At 43.8% G+C, this 26,160-nt stretch overlaps 5 non-coding genes across 5 annotated transcripts; all 5 read right to left on the minus strand.

Moving 5' to 3' along the window:
- Positions 1–3,197: 3,197 nt before the first annotated feature.
- On the minus strand, positions 3,198–3,304 carry LOC138570612 (U6 spliceosomal RNA). The gene has a single exon (XR_011303650.1). It is a non-coding gene; the product is annotated as a U6 spliceosomal RNA (small nuclear RNA).
- A 5,418-nt stretch (positions 3,305–8,722) lies between these two features.
- Positions 8,723–8,829, minus strand: LOC138570613 (U6 spliceosomal RNA). Its single transcript, XR_011303651.1, has one exon. It is a non-coding gene; the product is annotated as a U6 spliceosomal RNA (small nuclear RNA).
- A 5,393-nt stretch (positions 8,830–14,222) lies between these two features.
- Positions 14,223–14,329, minus strand: LOC138570614 (U6 spliceosomal RNA). Its single transcript, XR_011303652.1, has one exon. It is a non-coding gene; the product is annotated as a U6 spliceosomal RNA (small nuclear RNA).
- Positions 14,330–19,739: 5,410 nt separating this feature from the next.
- Positions 19,740–19,846, minus strand: LOC138570615 (U6 spliceosomal RNA). Its single transcript, XR_011303653.1, has one exon. It is a non-coding gene; the product is annotated as a U6 spliceosomal RNA (small nuclear RNA).
- Positions 19,847–25,245: 5,399 nt separating this feature from the next.
- On the minus strand, positions 25,246–25,352 carry LOC138570616 (U6 spliceosomal RNA). The gene has a single exon (XR_011303654.1). It is a non-coding gene; the product is annotated as a U6 spliceosomal RNA (small nuclear RNA).
- Between the last annotated feature and the right edge of the window lie 808 nt (positions 25,353–26,160).

Genomic DNA, 26,160 nt, shown 5'->3' on the forward strand with positions numbered 1-26,160 from the left:
TGAAGGGGACGGGGCTGTTTATTCAGTCAATAGGACTCACAAGTAAAAGGCTTCAGAGGCATTAGTGTTGAATTTGGCGCAAAATGTATTGTGTTGTCGTGTAATATGCATGAACATACAATTTCAATCTTCATTAAAAAAGATGTATTAAAAAATAAAGACTTGCAAATTAAGAAAGTTTCTGTCCTGTCATGTGCCAACAATAGTGAATGCTTTAAAAATGTGCGTGTCATCCTTTAGAGCAGGAACCAATTCCATTTTCCCATTATCATTCCAATATTAGTACATGTGTTGCTGAGGCACATAGGAATGGATCTGTTAAGAAATTAAACAAACACCTGGAAAAATGTTGAAACAGGTAGAATTTGGATTACAATAAACTGACTCACCGTCAGATGTGCCATCCCTTGACCCACTGACTCCCTTACCTTTTGTGTAATCCTTTTGCTCTCAGCAGGGTTTTCCAAAGTTCCTTACTTAAAGAGGCTTTCTTATAAAAAAAATCCAAGACCTGTTTTTTATGGCCCACATGCCTCATATCCCGTTGCTCCCGATAAACTCACATCATCTCCCACCAATACAAGCTGTAAAAGATGTCAAGTGCATAGCCAAGAAAACTAGACGTGGGTCAAAGGTTGAGCAATCCTTAAATCAGCAGCAAAAATAACATTGAAATCAGCCTCAGAATCTCTTAAAGGATGGGCCAACATTGATTGCTTGCAGGGCGCAATCGGGCAGCCTCTGGTGCTGACGCCTTAAGGCAAGCGCAAAGGGAGAGCCAACCAAACCATTGATTAGGACCTCTGGACTTTCTGCCCTTTGACATAAGGACATTTGATATGGCAAACGTTTGACCAAACACAATTTAGATGTTGGATGGTATGAAATTAAGAGGCAAACAGCAATACACCAGCATTCTTTGCTGCTGTACTGATCTGGTCCTAAATGGTTTGGTTTAATGCCAATTATATTTAAAGATAAAAAGATTCATGCTCCAGGATGCTTGTAAATTGACACCCCCTCCCCATCACGATGGCTGGGTGAGGCACGCGTGAGAGCATCGCAGCAGACGCATAGACATGAGAAACACTCTGTACCTCTGAGTGTATGTGGGCCCATGGCTGGATCAAGGACAAGGCAACAACAGGAGATGGTTTAAGGTGTCAGCACCCAGGCTGCCCCATCGCGCGCTGCAAGCATCAGATGTTGGACCATCCTTTAAGAGATTCTGAGGCTAATTTCAATGTTAACTTTGCTGCTGATTTAAGGATTGCTCAACCTTCGACCCACGTCTAGTTTGCTTGGCTAAACCCTGAAAATCTTTTACAGCTTGTATTGGTGGGAGATGATGTGAGTTTATCAAGAGCAATGGGATATGAGGCATGTGCGCCACAAAATGCTGGTCTAGGATCTTTTATATGAAAGCCACTTTGGAAAACCCTAGTGAGAGCAAAAGGATTACACAAAGGAAAGGGAGTCAGTGGATCAAGGGATAGCACATCTGACTGTGAGTCCGTTAATTGTAAGTCCAAATCCTACCCGTTTCGACATTTTTCCAGGCTTTTTGTTTCATTTCTTAACAGATCCATTCCTATGTACCTCTGTGTTTTCAACAGAGTTTTCATTGTAAGGGAGGGACATACAGTATGCCTTAAACATTCCTGGGCTGCGAAGACTCTATGTAAAAGCAAGAGTAGAGTACAGCTTAATAAATAATCAGCAGGACACTCTAGACCTTCCCCAAAAAACATAACATTATTTCTCTGCATGTATGTGCGTTGAACAGCGCAAGTAGTTTGGTTAATGTCAGTGGATAAATGTCACTTTCCCACAGCGCAGAACAAAATCACTTGTACAGGCCGCTTCTGCAAAAGCATTACCGCTGTAGAAAGCAGTGAAAAGGTGAGGCAGTGTGCAGTCACCCCTGACCCTTCACTGCCCTGATCGGCCACGATCGGCCAAGGACCTCTCTATGAGAGCTGAGGGTGGAGTTTTTCTGGACCTCGGTAACTTAGGGAGATATGGCTAAAGGGATCCTCAATCAACGGCCCAGTCTTTGCTTTGTGGCCTGTCCGAATATTTCTGTTCTCCAAATTACCTGCTGCTGCCCAGGTGTCAGCTGGTGAGATGGAATGACGTCCCAGGGATGATCCTGGCAGATGATTTGCATAGGCACACCCCCTCTCCCTCTGTCTTAGCCCTGCTTACTCCACAATAGCAAGTATCTGGGGAAAATATAGTGGTCGAGTTAGGGTAGCAGTAACTAGCCAATCTGAGAAAGTAAATCTGGGGCGCTTGGCGACTTGTGGGGAACAACTGCAGAGCTCAGTGCCCAGAACGTTGTGGCACAGGGAGGAGGTCTGTGGGATTTCAGTAACGTAGAGACATGCAACCTGGTCGGGAGTGCTTCAGGTCTTCTTCCTTGCATGTTCCAAACAACTCAACAAAGCATCAACAAGCTGAGATACCAGCCAATGAGCCCCTTTCCACTTGATTTAAAGCCTAAAATCTTTTCCATGCAAACACATAGCCCCCAAATATCATATTTTCTTTGTTTTTCGCTCTCTCAGTCTCTCTCACTCCCCCTCCCTCCTACCCTCCCTCCTTCCCGCCCTCACTCTTTCTCCCCCCCACAAACCTCCCTTTCCCTCTCACTCTTCCTCTTCCTCTCCCTACCATTCATTTTAAGTTTTCATGCACTGCAGCACATTGTGACAATGGTATTTCACAATGAAACTGTTTGTTGATTTCTTTTTTGATTTCTGTAACTTTCAAACTAAAAGCAGCCAAATCCGGAGTACAACGCTCCGCTCCAATTAAAGATTAAGGCCTAGAAGCAAGTAAAGCTGTAGTTCAGAGCGATGTTTGCAAATAGCACCTTAAAGCAGTTTACGCTGGAGTGCACAACAAGGGGGAAAGTGATAATACTGAGTTTGGTGAAATAGGATAAAAAAAATCAAAAGACGCGTGCCACTTCTAAAAGTGCAAGCCAAGAAATTGAAGGCGACAGGGCTGTTCATTCAGTCAATAGGACTCACAAGTAAAAGGCGCCTGAGGCATTAGTGTTGAATTTGGCTCAAAATGTATTGTGTTGTCGTGTAATATGTATGAACATACAATTTCAATCTTCATTAAAAAAGATGTATTAAAAAAATAAAGCCTTGCAAATTAAGAAAGTTTCTGTCCTGTCATGTGCCAAAAATAGTGAATGCTTTACGAATGTGCGTGCCATCCTTTAGAGCAGGGGCCAATTTAATTTTCCCATTATCATTCCAATATTAGTACATGTGTTGCTGAAGCAAGCGCAAAGGGAGAGTCAATCAAACCATTGATTAGGACCTCCAGTCAAAGGTTTGCCATACCAAATGTCCTTATGTCAGAGGGCAGAAAGTCAAAACACTATTTAGATATCGGGTGGTAGAAATGAAGAGGCAAACAACAGTGAATAAGCATTCCTTGCTGCTGTATTGATCTGGTCCTAAAGGGGTTGGTTTAATGCCAATTATATTTAAAGATTCATGCTCCAGGGTGCTTGCAAAATGACACCAACCCCCTCCCCATCACAATGGCTGGGTGATGCAAGCCTGAGAACATCACAATAGACCCATAGACATGAGAACAACTCTGTACCTCTGAGTGTATGTGGGCCCATGGCTGTATCAAGGACAAGGCAGAACAGGAGGTGGCTTATGGCGCCAGTTCCAGAGGCTGTCCAATTGATCCCTGTAAGCAACAAATGTTGGACCATCCTTTAAGAGATTCTGAGGCTGATTTCAATGTTAACTTTGCTGCTGATTTTAGGATTGGTCAACCTTCGACCCAAATCTAGTTTGCTTGGATAAGCCCTGGAAATCTTTTACAGCTTGTACTGGTGGGAGATGATGTGAGTTTATCAAGAGCAACGGGATATGAGGCATGTGTGCCACAAAAAGCAGTTCTAGGATTTTTTATAAGAAAGCCGCATTAAGAAGGGAAGTTTGGACAACCCTACTGAGAGCAAAAGTATTACACAAAAGGTAAGGGGGTCAGTGGGTCAACCGATAGCACATTTGACTGTGAGTCCGTTTATTGTAAGTCCAAATACTACCAGTTTCGACATTTCCCAGGCTTTTTGTTTAATCTCTTAACAGACCCATTCCTATGTACCTCTGTTTTCATTGTAAGCGAGGGACATACCGTATGCCTTAAACATTCCTGGGCTGCGAAGACTCTATGTAAAAGAAAGAGTAGCAGACAGCTTAATAAATCATCAGCAGGACCCTCTATACCTTCCCCAAAAAACATAAAATGATTTCTCTGCATGTATGTGAGTTGAGCAGCGCAAGTAGTTTGGTTAATGTCAGTGGATAAATGTCACTTTCACACAGCGCAGAACAGAATCACTTGTACAGGCCACTTCTGCAAAAGCATTACCAGTGTAGAAAGCAGTGAAAAGGTGAGGCAGTGTACAGTCACCCCCGACCCTTCACTGCCCTGATCGGCCACGATCGGCCAAGGACCTCTCTATGAGAGCTAAGGGTGGAATTTTTCTGGAGCTCGGTAACTTAGGGAGACATGGCTAAAGGGATCCTCAATCAACAGCCCAGCATTTGCTTTGTGGCCTGTCCGTATATGTCTGTTCTCCAAATTACCTGCCGCAGCCCAGATGTCAGCTGGTGAGATGGAATGCTGTACCAGGCAGGATCCTGGCAGGTGATTTGCATAGGCACATCCCCTCTCCCTCTCTCTTATCCCTGCTTACTCCACAGTAGCAAGTATCTAGGGAAAATACAGTGGTCGAGGTGGGGTATCAGTAACTAGCCACTCTGAGAAAGTAAATCTGGGGCGCTTTGCGACTTGTGGGGAACAACTGCAGAGCTCAGTGCCCAGAACTTTGTGGCACAGGGAGGAGGTCTGTGGGATATCAGTAACTTGGAGACATGCAACCTGGTTGGGAGTGCTTCAGGTCTCCTTCCTTGCATGCTCCAAGCAACTCAACAAAGCATCAACAGACTGAGATACCAGCCACAGAGCCACTTTCCACTTGATTTAAAGCCTAAACTCTTTTCCATGCAAACACATAGTCCCCAAATACCATATATTCTTTGTTTTCTCTCTCTTTATCTCTCTCTACCTCCCTCCCTGCCTCCTGCCTTCCCTCCTGCCCTCTCTCTTTTTCCCCCGCCCCGCTCCCTCTCCCTCTCACTCTTCCTCTTCTCCCTTCCATGCATTTTAAGTTTTCATGCACTGCAGCACATTGTGACAATGGTATTTCACAATGAAACTGTTTGAAAGTTACAGAAATCAAAAAAGAAATCAACCAACTAAAAGCAGCCAAATCCGGAGTACAATGCTCAGCTCCAATTAAAGATTAAGGCCTAGAAGCAAGTAAAGCTGTAGTTCAGAGCGATGTTTGCAAATAGCAGCTTGAAGCAGTTTACGCTGGAGTGCACAACAAGGGGGAAAGAGATAATACTGAGTTTGGTAGAATGGTATCGAAAAACAAAAGAAGCGTGCCACTTCTAAAAGTACAAGTCAAGAAATTGAAGGGGACTGGGCTGTTTATTCAGTCAATAGGACTCACAAGTAAAAGGCTTCAGAGGCATTAGTGTTGAATTTGGCGCAAAATGTATTGTGTTGTCGTGTAATATGCATGAACATACAATTTCAATCTTCATTAAAAAAGATGTATTAAAAAATAAAGACTTGCAAATTAAGAAAGTTTCTGTCCTGTCATGTGCCAACAATAGTGAATGCTTTAAAAATGTGCGTGTCATCCTTTAGAGCAGGAACCAATTCCATTTTCCCATTATCATTCCAATATTAGTACATGTGTTGCTGAGGCACATAGGAATGGATCTGTTAAGAAATTAAACAAACACCTGGAAAAATGTTGAAACAGGTAGAATTTGGACTTACAATAAACTGACTCACCGTCAGATGTGCCATCCCTTGACCCACTGACCCCCTTACCTTTTGTGTAATCCTTTTGCTCTCAGCAGGGTTTTCCAAAGTTCCTTACTTAAAGAGGCTTTCTTATAAAAAAAAAATCCAAGACCTGTTTTTTATGGCCCACATGCCTCATATCCCGTTGCTCCCGATAAACTCACATCATCTCCCACCAATACAAGCTGTAAAAGATGTCAAGTGCATAGCCAAGAAAACTAGACATGGGTCAAAGGTTGAGCAATCCTTAAATCAGCAGCAAAAATAACATTGAAATCAGCCTCAGAATCTCTTAAAGGATGGGCCAACATTGATTGCTTGCAGGGCGCAATCGGGCAGCCTCTGGTGCTGATGCCTTAAGGCAAGCGCAAAGGGAGAGCCAACCAAACCATTGATTAGGACCTCTGGACTTTCTGCCCTTTGACATAAGGACATTTGATATGGCAAACGTTTGACCAAACACAATTTAGATGTTGGATGGTATGAAATTAAGAGGCAAACAGCAATACACCAGCATTCTTTGCTGCTGTACTGATCTGGTCCTAAATGGTTTGGTTTAATGCCAATTATATTTAAAGATAAAAAGATTCATGCTCCAGGATGCTTGCAAATTGACACCCCCTCCCCATCACGATGGCTGGGTGAGGCACGTGTGAGAGCATCGCAGCAGACGCATAGACATGAGAAACACTCTGTACCTCTGAGTGTATGTGGGCCCATGGCTGGATCAAGGACAAGGCAACAACAGGAGATGGTTTAAGGTGTCAGCACCCATGCTGCCCCATCGCGCGCTGCAAGCATCAGATGTTGGACCATCCTTTAAGAGATTCTGAGGCTAATTTCAATGTTAACTTTGCTGCTGATTTAAGGATTGCTCAACCTTCGACCCACGTCTAGTTTGCTTGGCTAAACCCTGAAAATCTTTTACAGCTTGTATTGGTGGGAGATGATGTGAGTTTATCAAGAGCAATGGGATATGAGGCATGTGCGCCACAAAATGCTGGTCTAGGATCTTTTATATGAAAGCCACTTTGGAAAACCCTAGTGAGAGCAAAAGGATTACACAAAGGAAAGGGAGTCAGTGGATCAAGGGATAGCACATCTGACTGTGAGTCCGTTAATTGTAAGTCCAAATCCTACCCGTTTCGACATTTTTCCAGGCTTTTTGTTTAATTTCTTAACAGATCCATTCCTATGTACCTCTGTGTTTTCAACAGAGTTTTCATTGTAAGGGAGGGACATACAGTATGCCTTAAACATTCCTGGGCTGCGAAGACTCTATGTAAAAGCAAGAGTAGAGTACAGCTTAATAAATAATCAGCAGGACACTCTAGACCTTCCCCAAAAAACATAACATTATTTCTCTGCATGTATGTGCGTTGAACAGCGCCAGTAGTTTGGTTAATGTCAGTGGATAAATGTCACTTTCCCACAGCGCAGAACAAAATCACTTGTACAGGCCGCTTCTGCAAAAGCATTACCGCTGTAGAAAGCAGTGAAAAGGTGAGGCAGTGTGCAGTCACCCCTGACCCTTCACTGCCCTGATCGGCCACGATCGGCCAAGGACCACTCTATGAGAGCTGAGGGTGGAGTTTTTCTGGACCTCGGTAACTTAGGGAGACATGGCTAAAGGGATCCTCAATCAACGGCCCAGTCTTTGCTTTGTGGCCTGTCCGAATATTTCTGTTCTCCAAATTACCTGCTGCTGCCCAGGTGTCAGCTGGTGAGATGGAATGACGTCCCAGGGATGATCCTGGCAGATGATTTGCATAGGCACACCCCCTCTCCCTCTGTCTTAGCCCTGCTTACTCCACAATAGCAAGTATCTGGGGAAAATATAGTGGTCGAGTTAGGGTAGCAGTAACTAGCCAATCTGAGAAAGTAAATCTGGGGCGCTTGGCGACTTGTGGGGAACAACTGCAGAGCTCAGTGCCCAGAACGTTGTGGCACAGGGAGGAGGTCTGTGGGATTTCAGTAACGTAGAGACATGCAACCTGGTCGGGAGTGCTTCAGGTCTTCTTCCTTGCATGTTCCAAGCAACTCAACAAAGCATCAACAGGCTGAGATACCAGCCAATGAGCCCCTTTCCACTTGATTTAAAGCCTAAAATCTTTTCCATGCAAACACATAGCCCCCAAATATCATATTTTCTTTGTTTTCTCTCTCTCAGTCTCTCTCACTCCCCCTCCCTCCTACCCTCCCTCCTTCCCGCCCTCACTCTTTCTCCCCCCCACAAACCTCCCTTTCCCTCTCACTCTTCCTCTTCCTCTCCCTACCATTCATTTTAAGTTTTCATGCACTGCAGCACATTGTGACAATGGTATTTCACAATGAAACTGTTTGTTGATTTCTTTTTTGATTTCTGTAACTTTCAAACTAAAAGCAGCCAAATCCGGAGTACAACGCTCCGCTCCAATTAAAGATTAAGGCCTAGAAGCAAGTAAAGCTGTAGTTCAGAGCGATGTTTGCAAATAGCACCTTAAAGCAGTTTACGCTGGAGTGCACAACAAGGGGGAAAGTGATAATACTGAGTTTGGTAAAATAGGATAAAAAAAATCAAAAGACGCGTGCCACTTCTAAAAGTGCAAGCCAAGAAATTGAAGGCGACAGGGCTGTTCATTCAGTCAATAGGACTCACAAGTAAAAGGCGCCTGTGGCATTAGTGTTGAATTTGGCTCAAAATGTATTGTGTTGTCGTGTAATATGTATGAACATACAATTTCAATCTTCATTAAAAAAGATGTATTAAAAAAATAAAGCCTTGCAAATTAAGAAAGTTTCTGTCCTGTCATGTGCCAAAAATAGTGAATGCTTTACGAATGTGCGTGCCATCCTTTAGAGCAGGGGCCAATTTAATTTTCCCATTATCATTCCAATATTAGTACATGTGTTGCTGAAGCAAGCGCAAAGGGAGAGTCAATCAAACCATTGATTAGGACCTCCAGTCAAAGGTTTGCCATACCAAATGTCCTTATGTCAGAGGGCAGAAAGTCAAAACACCATTTAGATATCGGGTGGTATGAAATGAAGAGGCAAACAACAGTGAATAAGCATTCCTTGCTGCTGTATTGATCTGGTCCTAAAGGGGTTAGTTTAATGCCAATTATATTTAAAGATTCATGTTCCAGGGTGCTTGCAACATGACACCAACCCCCTCCCCATCACAATGGCTGGGTGATGCAAGCCTGAGAACATCACAATAGACCCATAGACATGAGAACAACTCTGTACCTCTGAGTGTATGTGGGCCCATGGCTGTATCAAGGACAAGGCAGAACAGGAGGTGGCTTATGGCGCCAGTTCCAGAGGCTGTCCAATTGATCCCTGTAAGCAACAAATGTTGGACCATCCTTTAAGAGATTCTGAGGCTGATTTCAATGTTAACTTTGCTGCTGATTTTAGGATTGGTCAACCTTCGACCCAAATCTAGTTTGCTTGGATAAGCCCTGGAAATCTTTTACAGCTTGTACTGGTGGGAGATGATGTGAGTTTATCAAGAGCAACGGGATATGAGGCATGTGTGCCACAAAAAGCAGTTCTAGGATTTTTTATAAGAAAGCCGCTTTAAGAAGGGAAGTTTGGACAACCCTACTGAGAGCAAAAGTATTACACAAAAGGTAAGGGGGTCAGTGGGTCAACCGATAGCACATTTGACTGTGAGTCCGTTTATTGTAAGTCCAAATACTACCAGTTTCGACATTTCCCAGGCTTTTTGTTTAATCTCTTAACAGACCCATTCCTATGTACCTCTGTTTTCATTGTAAGCGAGGGACATACCGTATGCCTTAAACATTCCTGGGCTGCGAAGACTCTATGTAAAAGAAAGAGTAGCAGACAGCTTAATAAATCATCAGCAGGACCCTCTATACCTACCCCAAAAAACATAAAATGATTTCTCTGCATGTATGTGAGTTGAGCAGCGCAAGTAGTTTGGTTAATGTCAGTGGTTAAATGTCACTTTCACACAGCGCAGAACAGAATCACTTGTACAGGCCACTTCTGCAAAAGCATTACCAGTGTAGAAAGCAGTGAAAAGGTGAGGCAGTGTACAGTCACCCCCGACCCTTCACTGCCCTGATCGGCCACGATCGGCCAAGGACCTCTCTATGAGAGCTAAGGGTGGAATTTTTCTGGAGCTCGGTAACTTAGGGAGACATGGCTAAAGGGATCCTCAATCAACAGCCCAGCATTTGCTTTGTGGCCTGCCCGTATATGTCTGTTCTCCAAATTACCTGCCGCAGCCCAGGCGTCAGCTGGTGAGATGGAATGACCTACCAGGCAGGATCCTGGCAGGTGATTTGCATAGGCACATCCCCTCTCCCTCTCTCTTAGCCCTGCTTACTCCACAGTAGCAAGTATCTAGGGAAAATACAGTGGTCGAGGTGGGGTATCAGTAACTAGCCACTCTGAGAAAGTAAATCTGGGGCGCTTCGCGACTTGTGGGGAACAACTGCAGAGCTCCGTGCCCAGAACTTTGTGGCACAGGGAGGAGGTCTGTGGGATATCAGTAACTTGGAGACATGCAACCTGGTTGGGAGTGCTTCAGGTCTCCTTCATTGCATGCTCCAAGCAACTCAACAAAGCATCAACAGACTGAGATACCAGCCACAGAGCCACTTTCCACTTGATTTAAAGCCTAAAATCTTTTCCATGCAAACACATAGTCCCCAAATACCATATTTTCTTTGTTTTCTCTCTCTTTATCTCTCTCTACCTCCCTCCCTCCCTCCTGCCCTCTCTCTTTTTCCCCCGCCCCGCTCCCTCTCACTCTTCCTCTTCTCCCTTCCATTCATTTTAAGTTTTCATGCACTGCAGCACATTGTGACAATGGTATTTCACAATGAAACTGTTTGAAAGTTACAGAAATCAAAAAAGAAATCAACCAACTAAAAGCAGCCAAATCCGGAATACAATGCTCAGTTCCAATTAAAGATTAAGGCCTAGAAGCAAGTAAAGCTGTAGTTCAGAGAGATGTTTGCAAATAGCACCTTGAAGCAGTTTACGCTGGAGTGCACAACAAGGGGGAAAGAGATAATACTGAGTTTGGTAGAATGGGATAAAAAAACAAAAGAAGCGTGCCACTTCTAAAAGTACAAGTCAAGAAATTGAAGGGGACGGGGCTGTTTATTCAGTCAATAGGACTCACAAGTAAAAGGCTTCAGAGGCATTAGTGTTGAATTTGGCGCAAAATGTATTGTGTTGTCGTGTAATATGCATGAACATACAATTTCAATCTTCATTAAAAAAGATGTATTAAAAAATAAAGACTTGCAAATTAAGAAAGTTTCTGTCCTGTCATGTGCCAACAATAGTGAATGCTTTAAAAATGTGCGTGTCATCCTTTAGAGCAGGAACCAATTCCATTTTCCCATTATCATTCCAATATTAGTACATGTGTTGCTGAGGCACATAGGAATGGATCTGTTAAGAAATTAAACAAACACCTGGAAAAATGTTGAAACAGGTAGAATTTGGATTACAATAAACTGACTCACCGTCAGATGTGCCATCCCTTGACCCACTGACCCCCTTACCTTTTGTGTAATCCTTTTGCTCTCAGCAGGGTTTTCCAAAGTTCCTTACTTAAAGAGGCTTTCTTATAAAAAAAATCCAAGACCTGTTTTTTATGGCCCACATGCCTCATATCCCGTTGCTCCCGATAAACTCACATCATCTCCCACCAATACAAGCTGTAAAAGATGTCAAGTGCATAGCCAAGAAAACTAGACGTGGGTCAAAGGTTGAGCAATCCTTAAATCAGCAGCAAAAATAACATTGAAATCAGCCTCAGAATCTCTTAAAGGATGGGCCAACATTGATTGCTTGCAGGGCGCAATCGGGCAGCCTCTGGTGCTGACGCCTTAAGGCAAGCGCAAAGGGAGAGCCAACCAAACCATTGATTAGGACCTCTGGACTTTCTGCCCTTTGACATAAGGACATTTGATATGGCAAACGTTTGACCAAACACAATTTAGATGTTGGATGGTATGAAATTAAGAGGCAAACAGCAATACACCAGCATTCTTTGCTGCTGTACTGATCTGGTCCTAAATGGTTTGGTTTAATGCCAATTATATTTAAAGATAAAAAAATTCATGCTCCAGGATGCTTGCAAATTGACACCCCCTCCCCATCACGATGGCTGGGTGAGGCACGCGTGAGAGCATCGCAGCAGACGCATAGACATGAGAAACACTCTGTACCTCTGAGTGTATGTGGGCCCATGGCTGGATCAAGGCAACAACAGGAGATGGTTTAAGGTGTCAGCACCCAGGCTGCCCCATCGCGCGCTGCAAGCATCAGATGTTGGACCATCCTTTAAGAGATTCTGAGGCTAATTTCAATGTTAACTTTGCTGCTGATTTAAGGATTGCTCAACCTTCGACCCACGTCTAGTTTGCTTGGCTAAACCCTGAAAATCTTTTACAGCTTGTATTGGTGGGAGATGATGTGAGTTTATCAAGAGCAATGGGATATGAGGCATGTGCGCCACAAAATGCTGGTCTAGGATCTTTTATATGAAAGCCACTTTGGAAAACCCTAGTGAGAGCAAAAGGATTACACAAAGGAAAGGGAGTCAGTGGATCAAGGGATAGCACATCTGACTGTGAGTCCGTTAATTGTAAGTCCAAATCCTACCCGTTTCGACATTTTTCCAGGCTTTTTGTTTCATTTCTTAACAGATCCATTCCTATGTACCTCTGTGTTTTCAACAGAGTTTTCATTGTAAGGGAGGGACATACAGTATGCCTTAAACATTCCTGGGCTGCGAAGACTCTATGTAAAAGCAAGAGTAGAGTACAGCTTAATAAATAATCAGCAGGACACTCTAGACCTTCCCCAAAAAACATAACATTATTTCTCTGCATGTATGTGCGTTGAACAGCGCAAGTAGTTTGGTTAATGTCAGTGGATAAATGTCACTTTCCCACAGCGCAGAACAAAATCACTTGTACAGGCCGCTTCTGCAAAAGCATTACCGCTGTAGAAAGCAGTGAAAAGGTGAGGCAGTGTGCAGTCACCCCTGACCCTTCACTGCCCTGATCGGCCACGATCGGCCAAGGACCTCTCTATGAGAGCTGAGGGTGGAGTTTTTCTGGACCTCGGTAACTTAGGGAGATATGGCTAAAGGGATCCTCAATCAACGGCCCAGTCTTTGCTTTGTGGCCTGTCCGAATATTTCTGTTCTCCAAATTACCTGCTGCTGCCCAGGTGTCAGCTGGTGAGATGGAATGACGTCCCAGGGATGATCCTGGCAGATGATTTGCATAGGCACACCCCCTCTCCCTCTGTCTTAGCCCTGCTTACTCCACAATAGCAAGTATCTGGGGAAAATATAGTGGTCGAGTTAGGGTAGCAGTAACTAGCCAATCTGAGAAAGTAAATCTGGGGCGCTTGGCGACTTGTGGGGAACAACTGCAGAGCTCAGTGCCCAGAACGTTGTGGCACAGGGAGGAGGTCTGTGGGATTTCAGTAACGTAGAGACATGCAACCTGGTCGGGAGTGCTTCAGGTCTTCTTCCTTGCATGTTCCAAGCAACTCAACAAAGCATCAACAAGCTGAGATACCAGCCAATGAGCCCCTTTCCACTTGATTTAAAGCCTAAAATCTTTTCCATGCAAACACATAGCCCCCAAATATCATATTTTCTTTGTTTTTCGCTCTCTCAGTCTCTCTCACTCCCCCTCCCTCCTACCCTCCCTCCTTCCCGCCCTCACTCTTTCTCCCCCCCACAAACCTCCCTTTCCCTCTCACTCTTCCTCTTCCTCTCCCTACCATTCATTTTAAGTTTTCATGCACTGCAGCACATTGTGACAATGGTATTTCACAATGAAACTGTTTGTTGATTTCTTTTTTGATTTCTGTAACTTTCAAACTAAAAGCAGCCAAATCCGGAGTACAACGCTCCGCTCCAATTAAAGATTAAGGCCTAGAAGCAAGTAAAGCTGTAGTTCAGAGCGATGTTTGCAAATAGCACCTTAAAGCAGTTTACGCTGGAGTGCACAACAAGGGGGAAAGTGATAATACTGAGTTTGGTGAAATAGGATAAAAAAAATCAAAAGACGCGTGCCACTTCTAAAAGTGCAAGCCAAGAAATTGAAGGCGACAGGGCTGTTCATTCAGTCAATAGGACTCACAAGTAAAAGGCGCCTGAGGCATTAGTGTTGAATTTGGCTCAAAATGTATTGTGTTGTCGTGTAATATGTATGAACATACAATTTCAATCTTCATTAAAAAAGATGTATTAAAAAAATAAAGCCTTGCAAATTAAGAAAGTTTCTGTCCTGTCATGTGCCAAAAATAGTGAATGCTTTACGAATGTGCGTGCCATCCTTTAGAGCAGGGGCCAATTTAATTTTCCCATTATCATTCCAATATTAGTACATGTGTTGCTGAAGCAAGCGCAAAGGGAGAGTCAATCAAACCATTGATTAGGACCTCCAGTCAAAGGTTTGCCATACCAAATGTCCTTATGTCAGAGGGCAGAAAGTCAAAACACTATTTAGATATCGGGTGGTATGAAATGAAGAGGCAAACAACAGTGAATAAGCATTCCTTGCTGCTGTATTGATCTGGTCCTAAAGGGGTTGGTTTAATGCCAATTATATTTAAAGATTCATGCTCCAGGGTGCTTGCAAAATGACACCAACCCCCTCCCCATCACAATGGCTGGGTGATGCAAGCCTGAGAACATCACAATAGACCCATAGACATGAGAACAACTCTGTACCTCTGAGTGTATGTGGGCCCATGGCTGTATCAAGGACAAGGCAGAACAGGAGGTGGCTTATGGCGCCAGTTCCAGAGGCTGTCCAATTGATCCCTGTAAGCAACAAATGTTGGACCATCCTTTAAGAGATTCTGAGGCTGATTTCAATGTTAACTTTGCTGCTGATTTTAGGATTGGTCAACCTTCGACCCAAATCTAGTTTGCTTGGATAAGCCCTGGAAATCTTTTACAGCTTGTACTGGTGGGAGATGATGTGAGTTTATCAAGAGCAACGGGATATGAGGCATGTGTGCCACAAAAAGCAGTTCTAGGATTTTTTATAAGAAAGCCGCATTAAGAAGGGAAGTTTGGACAACCCTACTGAGAGCAAAAGTATTACACAAAAGGTAAGGGGGTCAGTGGGTCAACCGATAGCACATTTGACTGTGAGTCCGTTTATTGTAAGTCCAAATACTACCAGTTTCGACATTTCCCAGGCTTTTTGTTTAATCTCTTAACAGACCCATTCCTATGTACCTCTGTTTTCATTGTAAGCGAGGGACATACCGTATGCCTTAAACATTCCTGGGCTGCGAAGACTCTATGTAAAAGAAAGAGTAGCAGACAGCTTAATAAATCATCAGCAGGACCCTCTATACCTTCCCCAAAAAACATAAAATGATTTCTCTGCATGTATGTGAGTTGAGCAGCGCAAGTAGTTTGGTTAATGTCAGTGGATAAATGTCACTTTCACACAGCGCAGAACAGAATCACTTGTACAGGCCACTTCTGCAAAAGCATTACCAGTGTAGAAAGCAGTGAAAAGGTGAGGCAGTGTACAGTCACCCCCGACCCTTCACTGCCCTGATCGGCCACGATCGGCCAAGGACCTCTCTATGAGAGCTAAGGGTGGAATTTTTCTGGAGCTCGGTAACTTAGGGAGACATGGCTAAAGGGATCCTCAATCAACAGCCCAGCATTTGCTTTGTGGCCTGTCCGTATATGTCTGTTCTCCAAATTACCTGCCGCAGCCCAGATGTCAGCTGGTGAGATGGAATGCTGTACCAGGCAGGATCCTGGCAGGTGATTTGCATAGGCACATCCCCTCTCCCTCTCTCTTATCCCTGCTTACTCCACAGTAGCAAGTATCTAGGGAAAATACAGTGGTCGAGGTGGGGTATCAGTAACTAGCCACTCTGAGAAAGTAAATCTGGGGCGCTTTGCGACTTGTGGGGAACAACTGCAGAGCTCAGTGCCCAGAACTTTGTGGCACAGGGAGGAGGTCTGTGGGATATCAGTAACTTGGAGACATGCAACCTGGTTGGGAGTGCTTCAGGTCTCCTTCCTTGCATGCTCCAAGCAACTCAACAAAGCATCAACAGACTGAGATACCAGCCACAGAGCCACTTTCCACTTGATTTAAAGCCTAAACTCTTTTCCATGCAAACACATAGTCCCCAAATACCATATATTCTTTGTTTTCTCTCTCTTTATCTCTCTCTACCTCCCTCCCTGCCTCCTGCCTTCCCTCCTGCCCTCTCTCTTTTTCCCCCGCCCCGCTCCCTCTCACTCTTCCTCTTCTCCCTTCCATTCATTTTAAGTTTTCATGCACTGCAGCACATTGTGACAATGGTATTTCACAATGAAACTGTTTGAAAGTTACAGAAATCAAAAAAGAAATCAACCAACTAAAAGCAGCCAAATTCGGAATACAATGCTCAGTTCCAATTAAAGATTAAGGCCTAGAAGCAAGTAAAGCTGTAGTTCAGAGAGATGTTTGCAAATAGCACCTTGAAGCAGTTTACGCTGGAGTGCACAACAAGGGGGAAAGAGATAATACTGAGTTTGGTAGAATGGGATAAAAAAACAAAAGAAGCGTGCCACTTCTAAAAGTACAAGTCAAGAAATTGAAGGGGACGGGGCTGTTTATTCAGTCAATAGGACTCACAAGTAAAAGGCTTCAGAGGCATTAGTGTTGAATTTGGCGCAAAATGTATTGTGTTGTCGTGTAATATGCATGAACATACAATTTCAATCTTCATTAAAAAAGATGTATTAAAAAATAAAGACTTGCAAATTAAGAAAGTTTCTGTCCTGTCATGTGCCAACAATAGTGAATGCTTTAAAAATGTGCGTGTCATCCTTTAGAGCAGGAACCAATTCCATTTTCCCATTATCATTCCAATATTAGTACATGTGTTGCTGAGGCACATAGGAATGGATCTGTTAAGAAATTAAACAAACACCTGGAAAAATGTTGAAACAGGTAGAATTTGGATTACAATAAACTGACTCACCGTCAGATGTGCCATCCCTTGACCCACTGACCCCCTTACCTTTTGTGTAATCCTTTTGCTCTCAGCAGGGTTTTCCAAAGTTCCTTACTTAAAGAGGCTTTCTTATAAAAAAAATCCAAGACCTGTTTTTTATGGCCCACATGCCTCATATCCCGTTGCTCCCGATAAACTCACATCATCTCCCACCAATACAAGCTGTAAAAGATGTCAAGTGCATAGCCAAGAAAACTAGACGTGGGTCAAAGGTTGAGCAATCCTTAAATCAGCAGCAAAAATAACATTGAAATCAGCCTCAGAATCTCTTAAAGGATGGGCCAACATTGATTGCTTGCAGGGCGCAATCGGGCAGCCTCTGGTGCTGACGCCTTAAGGCAAGCGCAAAGGGAGAGCCAACCAAACCATTGATTAGGACCTCTGGACTTTCTGCCCTTTGACATAAGGACATTTGATATGGCAAACGTTTGACCAAACACAATTTAGATGTTGGATGGTATGAAATTAAGAGGCAAACAGCAATACACCAGCATTCTTTGCTGCTGTACTGATCTGGTCCTAAATGGTTTGGTTTAATGCCAATTATATTTAAAGATAAAAAAAGTCATGCTCCAGGATGCTTGCAAATTGACACCCCCTCCCCATCACGATGGCTGGGTGAGGCACGCGTGAGAGCATCGCAGCAGACGCATAGACATGAGAAACACTCTGTACCTCTGAGTGTATGTGGGCCCATGGCTGGATCAAGGACAAGGCAACAACAGGAGATGGTTTAAGGTGTCAGCACCCAGGCTGCCCCATCGCGCGCTGCAAGCATCAGATGTTGGACCATCCTTTAAGAGATTCTGAGGCTAATTTCAATGTTAACTTTGCTGCTGATTTAAGGATTGCTCAACCTTCGACCCACGTCTAGTTTGCTTGGCTAAACCCTGAAAATCTTTTACAGCTTGTATTGGTGGGAGATGATGTGAGTTTATCAAGAGCAATGGGATATGAGGCATGTGCGCCACAAAATGCTGGTCTAGGATCTTTTATATGAAAGCCACTTTGGAAAACCCTAGTGAGAGCAAAAGGATTACACAAAGGAAAGGGAGTCAGTGGATCAAGGGATAGCACATCTGACTGTGAGTCCGTTAATTGTAAGTCCAAATCCTACCCGTTTCGACATTTTTCCAGGCTTTTTGTTTCATTTCTTAACAGATCCATTCCTATGTACCTCTGTGTTTTCAACAGAGTTTTCATTGTAAGGGAGGGACATACAGTATGCCTTAAACATTCCTGGGCTGCGAAGACTCTATGTAAAAGCAAGAGTAGAGTACAGCTTAATAAATAATCAGCAGGACACTCTAGACCTTCCCCAAAAAACATAACATTATTTCTCTGCATGTATGTGCGTTGAACAGCGCAAGTAGTTTGGTTAATGTCAGTGGATAAATGTCACTTTCCCACAGCGCAGAACAAAATCACTTGTACAGGCCGCTTCTGCAAAAGCATTACCGCTGTAGAAAGCAGTGAAAAGGTGAGGCAGTGTGCAGTCACCCCTGACCCTTCACTGCCCTGATCGGCCACGATCGGCCAAGGACCTCTCTATGAGAGCTGAGGGTGGAGTTTTTCTGGACCTCGGTAACTTAGGGAGACATGGCTAAAGGGATCCTCAATCAACGGCCCAGTCTTTGCTTTGTGGCCTGTCCAAATATTTCTGTTCTCCAAATTACCTGCTGCTGCCCAGGTGTCAGCTGGTGAGCTGGAATGACGTCCCAGGGATGATCCTGGCAGAAGATTTGCATAGGCACACCCCCTCTCCCTCTGTCTTAGCCCTGCTTACTGCACAATAGCAAGTATCTGGGGAAAATATAGTGGTCGAGTTAGGGTAGCAGTAACTAGCCAATCTGAGAAAGTAAATCTGGGGCGCTTGGCAACTTGTGGGGAACAACTGCAGAGCTCAGTGCCCAGAACGTTGTGGCACAGGGAGGAGGTCTGTGGGATTTCAGTAACGTAGAGACATGCAACCTGGTCGGGAGTGCTTCAGGTCTTCTTCCTTGCATGTTCCAAGCAACTCAACAAAGCATCAACAGGCTGAGATACCAGCCAATGAGCCCCTTTCCACTTGATTTAAAGCCTAAAATCTTTTCCATGCAAACACATAGCCCCCAAATATCATATTTTCTTTGTTTTCTCTCTCTCAGTCTCTCTCACTCCCCCTCCCTCCTACCCTCCCTCCTTCCCGCCCTCACTCTTTCTCCCCCCCACAAACCTCCCTTTCCCTCTCACTCTTCCTCTTCCTCTCCCTACCATTCATTTTAAGTTTTCATGCACTGCAGCACATTGTGACAATGGTATTTCACAATGAAACTGTTTGTTGATTTCTTTTTTGATTTCTGTAACTTTCAAACTAAAAGCAGCCAAATCCGGAGTACAACGCTCCGCTCCAATTAAAGATTAAGGCCTAGAAGCAAGTAAAGCTGTAGTTCAGAGCGATGTTTGCAAATAGCACCTTAAAGCAGTTTACGCTGGAGTGCACAACAAGGGGGAAAGTGATAATACTGAGTTTGGTAAAATAGGATAAAAAAAATCAAAAGACGCGTGCCACTTCTAAAAGTGCAAGCCAAGAAATTGAAGGCGACAGGGCTGTTCATTCAGTCAATAGGACTCACAAGTAAAAGGCGCCTGTGGCATTAGTGTTGAATTTGGCTCAAAATGTATTGTGTTGTCGTGTAATATGTATGAACATACAATTTCAATCTTCATTAAAAAAGATGTATTAAAAAAATAAAGCCTTGCAAATTAAGAAAGTTTCTGTCCTGTCATGTGCCAAAAATAGTGAATGCTTTACGAATGTGCGTGCCATCCTTTAGAGCAGGGGCCAATTTAATTTTCCCATTATCATTCCAATATTAGTACATGTGTTGCTGAAGCAAGCGCAAAGGGAGAGTCAATCAAACCATTGATTAGGACCTCCAGTCAAAGGTTTGCCATACCAAATGTCCTTATGTCAGAGGGCAGAAAGTCAAAACACCATTTAGATATCGGGTGGTATGAAATGAAGAGGCAAACAACAGTGAATAAGCATTCCTTGCTGCTGTATTGATCTGGTCCTAAAGGGGTTGGTTGAATGCCAATTATATTTAAAGATTCATGTTCCAGGGTGCTTGCAACATGACACCAACCCCCTCCCCATCACAATGGCTGGGTGATGCAAGCCTGAGAACATCACAATAGACCCATAGACATGAGAACAACTCTGTACCTCTGAGTGTATGTGGGCCCATGGCTGTATCAAGGACAAGGCAGAACAGGAGGTGGCTTATGGCGCCAGTTCCAGAGGCTGTCCAATTGATCCCTGTAAGCAACAAATGTTGGACCATCCTTTAAGAGATTCTGAGGCTGATTTCAATGTTAACTTTGCTGCTGATTTTAGGATTGGTCAACCTTCGACCCAAATCTAGTTTGCTTGGATAAGCCCTGGAAATCTTTTACAGCTTGTACTGGTGGGAGATGATGTGAGTTTATCAAGAGCAACGGGATATGAGGCATGTGTGCCACAAAAAGCAGTTCTAGGATTTTTTATAAGAAAGCCGCTTTAAGAAGGGAAGTTTGGACAACCCTACTGAGAGCAAAAGTATTACACAAAAGGTAAGGGGGTCAGTGGGTCAACCGATAGCACATTTGACTGTGAGTCCGTTTATTGTAAGTCCAAATACTACCAGTTTCGACATTTCCCAGGCTTTTTGTTTAATCTCTTAACAGACCCATTCCTATGTACCTCTGTTTTCATTGTAAGCGAGGGACATACCGTATGCCTTAAACATTCCTGGGCTGCGAAGACTCTATGTAAAAGAAAGAGTAGCAGACAGCTTAATAAATCATCAGCAGGACCCTCTATACCTTCCCCAAAAAACATAAAATGATTTCTCTGCATGTATGTGAGTTGAGCAGCGCAAGTAGTTTGGTTAATGTCAGTGGTTAAATGTCACTTTCACACAGCGCAGAACAGAATCACTTGTACAGGCCACTTCTGCAAAAGCATTACCAGTGTAGAAAGCAGTGAAAAGGTGAGGCAGTGTACAGTCACCCCCGACCCTTCACTGCCCTGATCGGCCACGATCGGCCAAGGACCTCTCTATGAGAGCTAAGGGTGGAATTTTTCTGGAGCTCGGTAACTTAGGGAGACATGGCTAAAGGGATCCTCAATCAACAGCCCAGCATTTGCTTTGTGGCCTGCCCGTATATGTCTGTTCTCCAAATTACCTGCCGCAGCCCAGGCGTCAGCTGGTGAGATGGAATGACCTACCAGGCAGGATCCTGGCAGGTGATTTGCATAGGCACATCCCCTCTCCCTCTCTCTTAGCCCTGCTTACTCCACAGTAGCAAGTATCTAGGGAAAATACAGTGGTCGAGGTGGGGTATCAGTAACTAGCCACTCTGAGAAAGTAAATCTGGGGCGCTTCGCGACTTGTGGGGAACAACTGCAGAGCTCCGTGCCCAGAACTTTGTGGCACAGGGAGGAGGTCTGTGGGATATCAGTAACTTGGAGACATGCAACCTGGTTGGGAGTGCTTCAGGTCTCCTTCCTTGCATGCTCCAAGCAACTCAACAAAGCATCAACAGACTGAGATACCAGCCACAGAGCCACTTTCCACTTGATTTAAAGCCTAAAATCTTTTCCATGCAAACACATAGTCCCCAAATACCATATTTTCTTTGTTTTCTCTCTCTTTATCTCTCTCTACCTCCCTCCCTCCCTCCTGCCCTCTCTCTTTTTCCCCCGCCCCGCTCCCTCTCACTCTTCCTCTTCTCCCTTCCATTCATTTTAAGTTTTCATGCACTGCAGCACATTGTGACAATGGTATTTCACAATGAAACTGTTTGAAAGTTACAGAAATCAAAAAAGAAATCAACCAACTAAAAGCAGCCAAATTCGGAATACAATGCTCAGTTCCAATTAAAGATTAAGGCCTAGAAGCAAGTAAAGCTGTAGTTCAGAGAGATGTTTGCAAATAGCACCTTGAAGCAGTTTACGCTGGAGTGCACAACAAGGGGGAAAGAGATAATACTGAGTTTGGTAGAATGGGATAAAAAAACAAAAGAAGCGTGCCACTTCTAAAAGTACAAGTCAAGAAATTGAAGGGGACGGGGCTGTTTATTCAGTCAATAGGACTCACAAGTAAAAGGCTTCAGAGGCATTAGTGTTGAATTTGGCGCAAAATGTATTGTGTTGTCGTGTAATATGCATGAACATACAATTTCAATCTTCATTAAAAAAGATGTATTAAAAAATAAAGACTTGCAAATTAAGAAAGTTTCTGTCCTGTCATGTGCCAACAATAGTGAATGCTTTAAAAATGTGCGTGTCATCCTTTAGAGCAGGAACCAATTCCATTTTCCCATTATCATTCCAATATTAGTACATGTGTTGCTGAGGCACATAGGAATGGATCTGTTAAGAAATTAAACAAACACCTGGAAAAATGTTGAAACAGGTAGAATTTGGATTACAATAAATTGACTCACCGTCAGATGTGCCATCCCTTGACCCACTGACCCCCTTACCTTTTGTGTAATCCTTTTGCTCTCAGCAGGGTTTTCCAAAGTTCCTTACTTAAAGAGGCTTTCTTATAAAAAAAAATCCAAGACCTGTTTTTTATGGCCCACATGCCTCATATCCCGTTGCTCCCGATAAACTCACATCATCTCCCACCAATACAAGCTGTAAAAGATGTCAAGTGCATAGCCAAGAAAACTAGACGTGGGTCAAAGGTTGAGCAATCCTTAAATCAGCAGCAAAAATAACATTGAAATCAGCCTCAGAATCTCTTAAAGGATGGGCCAACATTGATTGCTTGCAGGGCGCAATCGGGCAGCCTCTGGTGCTGACGCCTTAAGGCAAGCGCAAAGGGAGAGCCAACCAAACCATTGATTAGGACCTCTGGACTTTCTGCCCTTTGACATAAGGACATTTGATATGGCAAACGTTTGACCAAACACAATTTAGATGTTGGATGGTATGAAATTAAGAGGCAAACAGCAATACACCAGCATTCTTTGCTGCTGTACTGATCTGGTCCTAAATGGTTTGGTTTAATGCCAATTATATTTAAAGATAAAAAGATTCATGCTCCAGGATGCTTGCAAATTGACACCCCCTCCCCATCACGATGGCTGGGTGAGGCACGCGTGAGAGCATCGCAGCAGACGCATAGACATGAGAAACACTCTGTACCTCTGAGTGTATGTGGGCCCATGGCTGGATCAAGGACAAGGCAACAACAGGAGATGGTTTAAGGTGTCAGCACCCAGGCTGCCCCATCGCGCGCTGCAAGCATCAGATGTTGGACCATCCTTTAAGAGATTCTGAGGCTAATTTCAATGTTAACTTTGCTGCTGATTTAAGGATTGCTCAACCTTCGACCCACGTCTAGTTTGCTTGGCTAAACCCTGAAAATCTTTTACAGCTTGTATTGGTGGGAGATGATGTGAGTTTATCAAGAGCAATGGGATATGAGGCATGTGCGCCACAAAATGCTGGTCTAGGATCTTTTATATGAAAGCCACTTTGGAAAACCCTAGTGAGAGCAAAAGGATTACACAAAGGAAAGGGAGTCAGTGGATCAAGGGATAGCACATCTGACTGTGAGTCCGTTAATTGTAAGTCCAAATCCTACCCGTTTCGACATTTTTCCAGGCTTTTTGTTTCATTTCTTAACAGATCCATTCCTATGTACCTCTGTGTTTTCAACAGAGTTTTCATTGTAAGGGAGGGACATACAGTATGCCTTAAACATTCCTGGGCTGCGAAGACTCTATGTAAAAGCAAGAGTAGAGTACAGCTTAATAAATAATCAGCAGGACACTCTAGACCTTCCCCAAAAAACATAACATTATTTCTCTGCATGTATGTGCGTTGAACAGCGCAAGTAGTTTGGTTAATGTCAGTGGATAAATGTCACTTTCCCACAGCGCAGAACAAAATCACTTGTACAGGCCGCTTCTGCAAAAGCATTACCGCTGTAGAAAGCAGTGAAAAGGTGAGGCAGTGTGCAGTCACCCCTGACCCTTCACTGCCCTGATCGGCCACGATCGGCCAAGGACCTCTCTATGAGAGCTGAGGGTGGAGTTTTTCTGGACCTCGGTAACTTAGGGAGACATGGCTAAAGGGATCCTCAATCAACGGCCCAGTCTTTGCTTTGTGGCCTGTCCGAATATTTCTGTTCTCCAAATTACCTGCTGCTGCCCAGGTGTCAGCTGGTGAGATGGAATGACGTCCCAGGGATGATCCTGGCAGATGATTTGCATAGGCACACCCCCTCTCCCTCTGTCTTAGCCCTGCTTACTCCACAATAGCAAGTATCTGGGGAAAATATAGTGGTCGAGTTAGGGTAGCAGTAACTAGCCAATCTGAGAAAGTAAATCTGGGGCGCTTGGCGACTTGTGGGGAACAACTGCAGAGCTCAGTGCCCAGAACGTTGTGGCACAGGGAGGAGGTCTGTGGGATTTCAGTAACGTAGAGACATGCAACCTGGTCGGGAGTGCTTCAGGTCTTCTTCCTTGCATGTTCCAAGCAACTCAACAAAGCATCAACAGGCTGAGATACCAGCCAATGAGCCCCTTTCCACTTGATTTAAAGCCTAAAATCTTTTCCATGCAAACACATAGCCCCCAAATATCATATTTTCTTTGTTTTCTCTCTCTCAGTCTCTCTCACTCCCCCTCCCTCCTACCCTCCCTCCTTCCCGCCCTCACTCTTTCTCCCCCCCACAAACCTCCCTTTCCCTCTCACTCTTCCTCTTCCTCTCCCTACCATTCATTTTAAGTTTTCATGCACTGCAGCACATTGTGACAATGGTATTTCACAATGAAACTGTTTGTTGATTTCTTTTTTGATTTCTGTAACTTTCAAACTAAAAGCAGCCAAATCCGGAGTACAACGCTCCGCTCCAATTAAAGATTAAGGCCTAGAAGCAAGTAAAGCTGTAGTTCAGAGCGATGTTTGCAAATAGCACCTTAAAGCAGTTTACGCTGGAGTGCACAACAAGGGGGAAAGTGATAATACTGAGTTTGGTAAAATAGGATAAAAAAAATCAAAAGACGCGTGCCACTTCTAAAAGTGCAAGCCAAGAAATTGAAGGCGACAGGGCTGTTCATTCAGTCAATAGGACTCACAAGTAAAAGGCGCCTGTGGCATTAGTGTTGAATTTGGCTCAAAATGTATTGTGTTGTCGTGTAATATGTATGAACATACAATTTCAATCTTCATTAAAAAAGATGTATTAAAAAAATAAAGCCTTGCAAATTAAGAAAGTTTCTGTCCTGTCATGTGCCAAAAATAGTGAATGCTTTACGAATGTGCGTGCCATCCTTTAGAGCAGGGGCCAATTTAATTTTCCCATTATCATTCCAATATTAGTACATGTGTTGCTGAAGCAAGCGCAAAGGGAGAGTCAATCAAACCATTGATTAGGACCTCCAGTCAAAGGTTTGCCATACCAAATGTCCTTATGTCAGAGGGCAGAAAGTCAAAACACCATTTAGATATCGGGTGGTATGAAATGAAGAGGCAAACAACAGTGAATAAGCATTCCTTGCTGCTGTATTGATCTGGTCCTAAAGGGGTTGGTTTAATGCCAATTATATTTAAAGATTCATGTTCCAGGGTGCTTGCAACATGACACCAACCCCCTCCCCATCACAATGGCTGGGTGATGCAAGCCTGAGAACATCACAATAGACCCATAGACATGAGAACAACTCTGTACCTCTGAGTGTATGTGGGCCCATGGCTGTATCAAGGACAAGGCAGAACAGGAGGTGGCTTATGGCGCCAGTTCCAGAGGCTGTCCAATTGATCCCTGTAAGCAACAAATGTTGGACCATCCTTTAAGAGATTCTGAGGCTGATTTCAATGTTAACTTTGCTGCTGATTTTAGGATTGGTCAACCTTCGACCCAAATCTAGTTTGCTTGGATAAGCCCTGGAAATCTTTTACAGCTTGTACTGGTGGGAGATGATGTGAGTTTATCAAGAGCAACGGGATATGAGGCATGTGTGCCACAAAAAGCAGTTCTAGGATTTTTTATAAGAAAGCCGCTTTAAGAAGGGAAGTTTGGACAACCCTACTGAGAGCAAAAGTATTACACAAAAGGTAAGGGGGTCAGTGGGTCAACCGATAGCACATTTGACTGTGAGTCCGTTTATTGTAAGTCCAAATACTACCAGTTTCGACATTTCCCAGGCTTT

Source organism: Ambystoma mexicanum, chromosome 2q (assembly GCF_040938575.1).
Source record: "Ambystoma mexicanum isolate Mex_15411 chromosome 2q, UKY_AmexF1_1, whole genome shotgun sequence".
Taxonomy (NCBI): Eukaryota; Metazoa; Chordata; class Amphibia; order Caudata; family Ambystomatidae; genus Ambystoma; species Ambystoma mexicanum.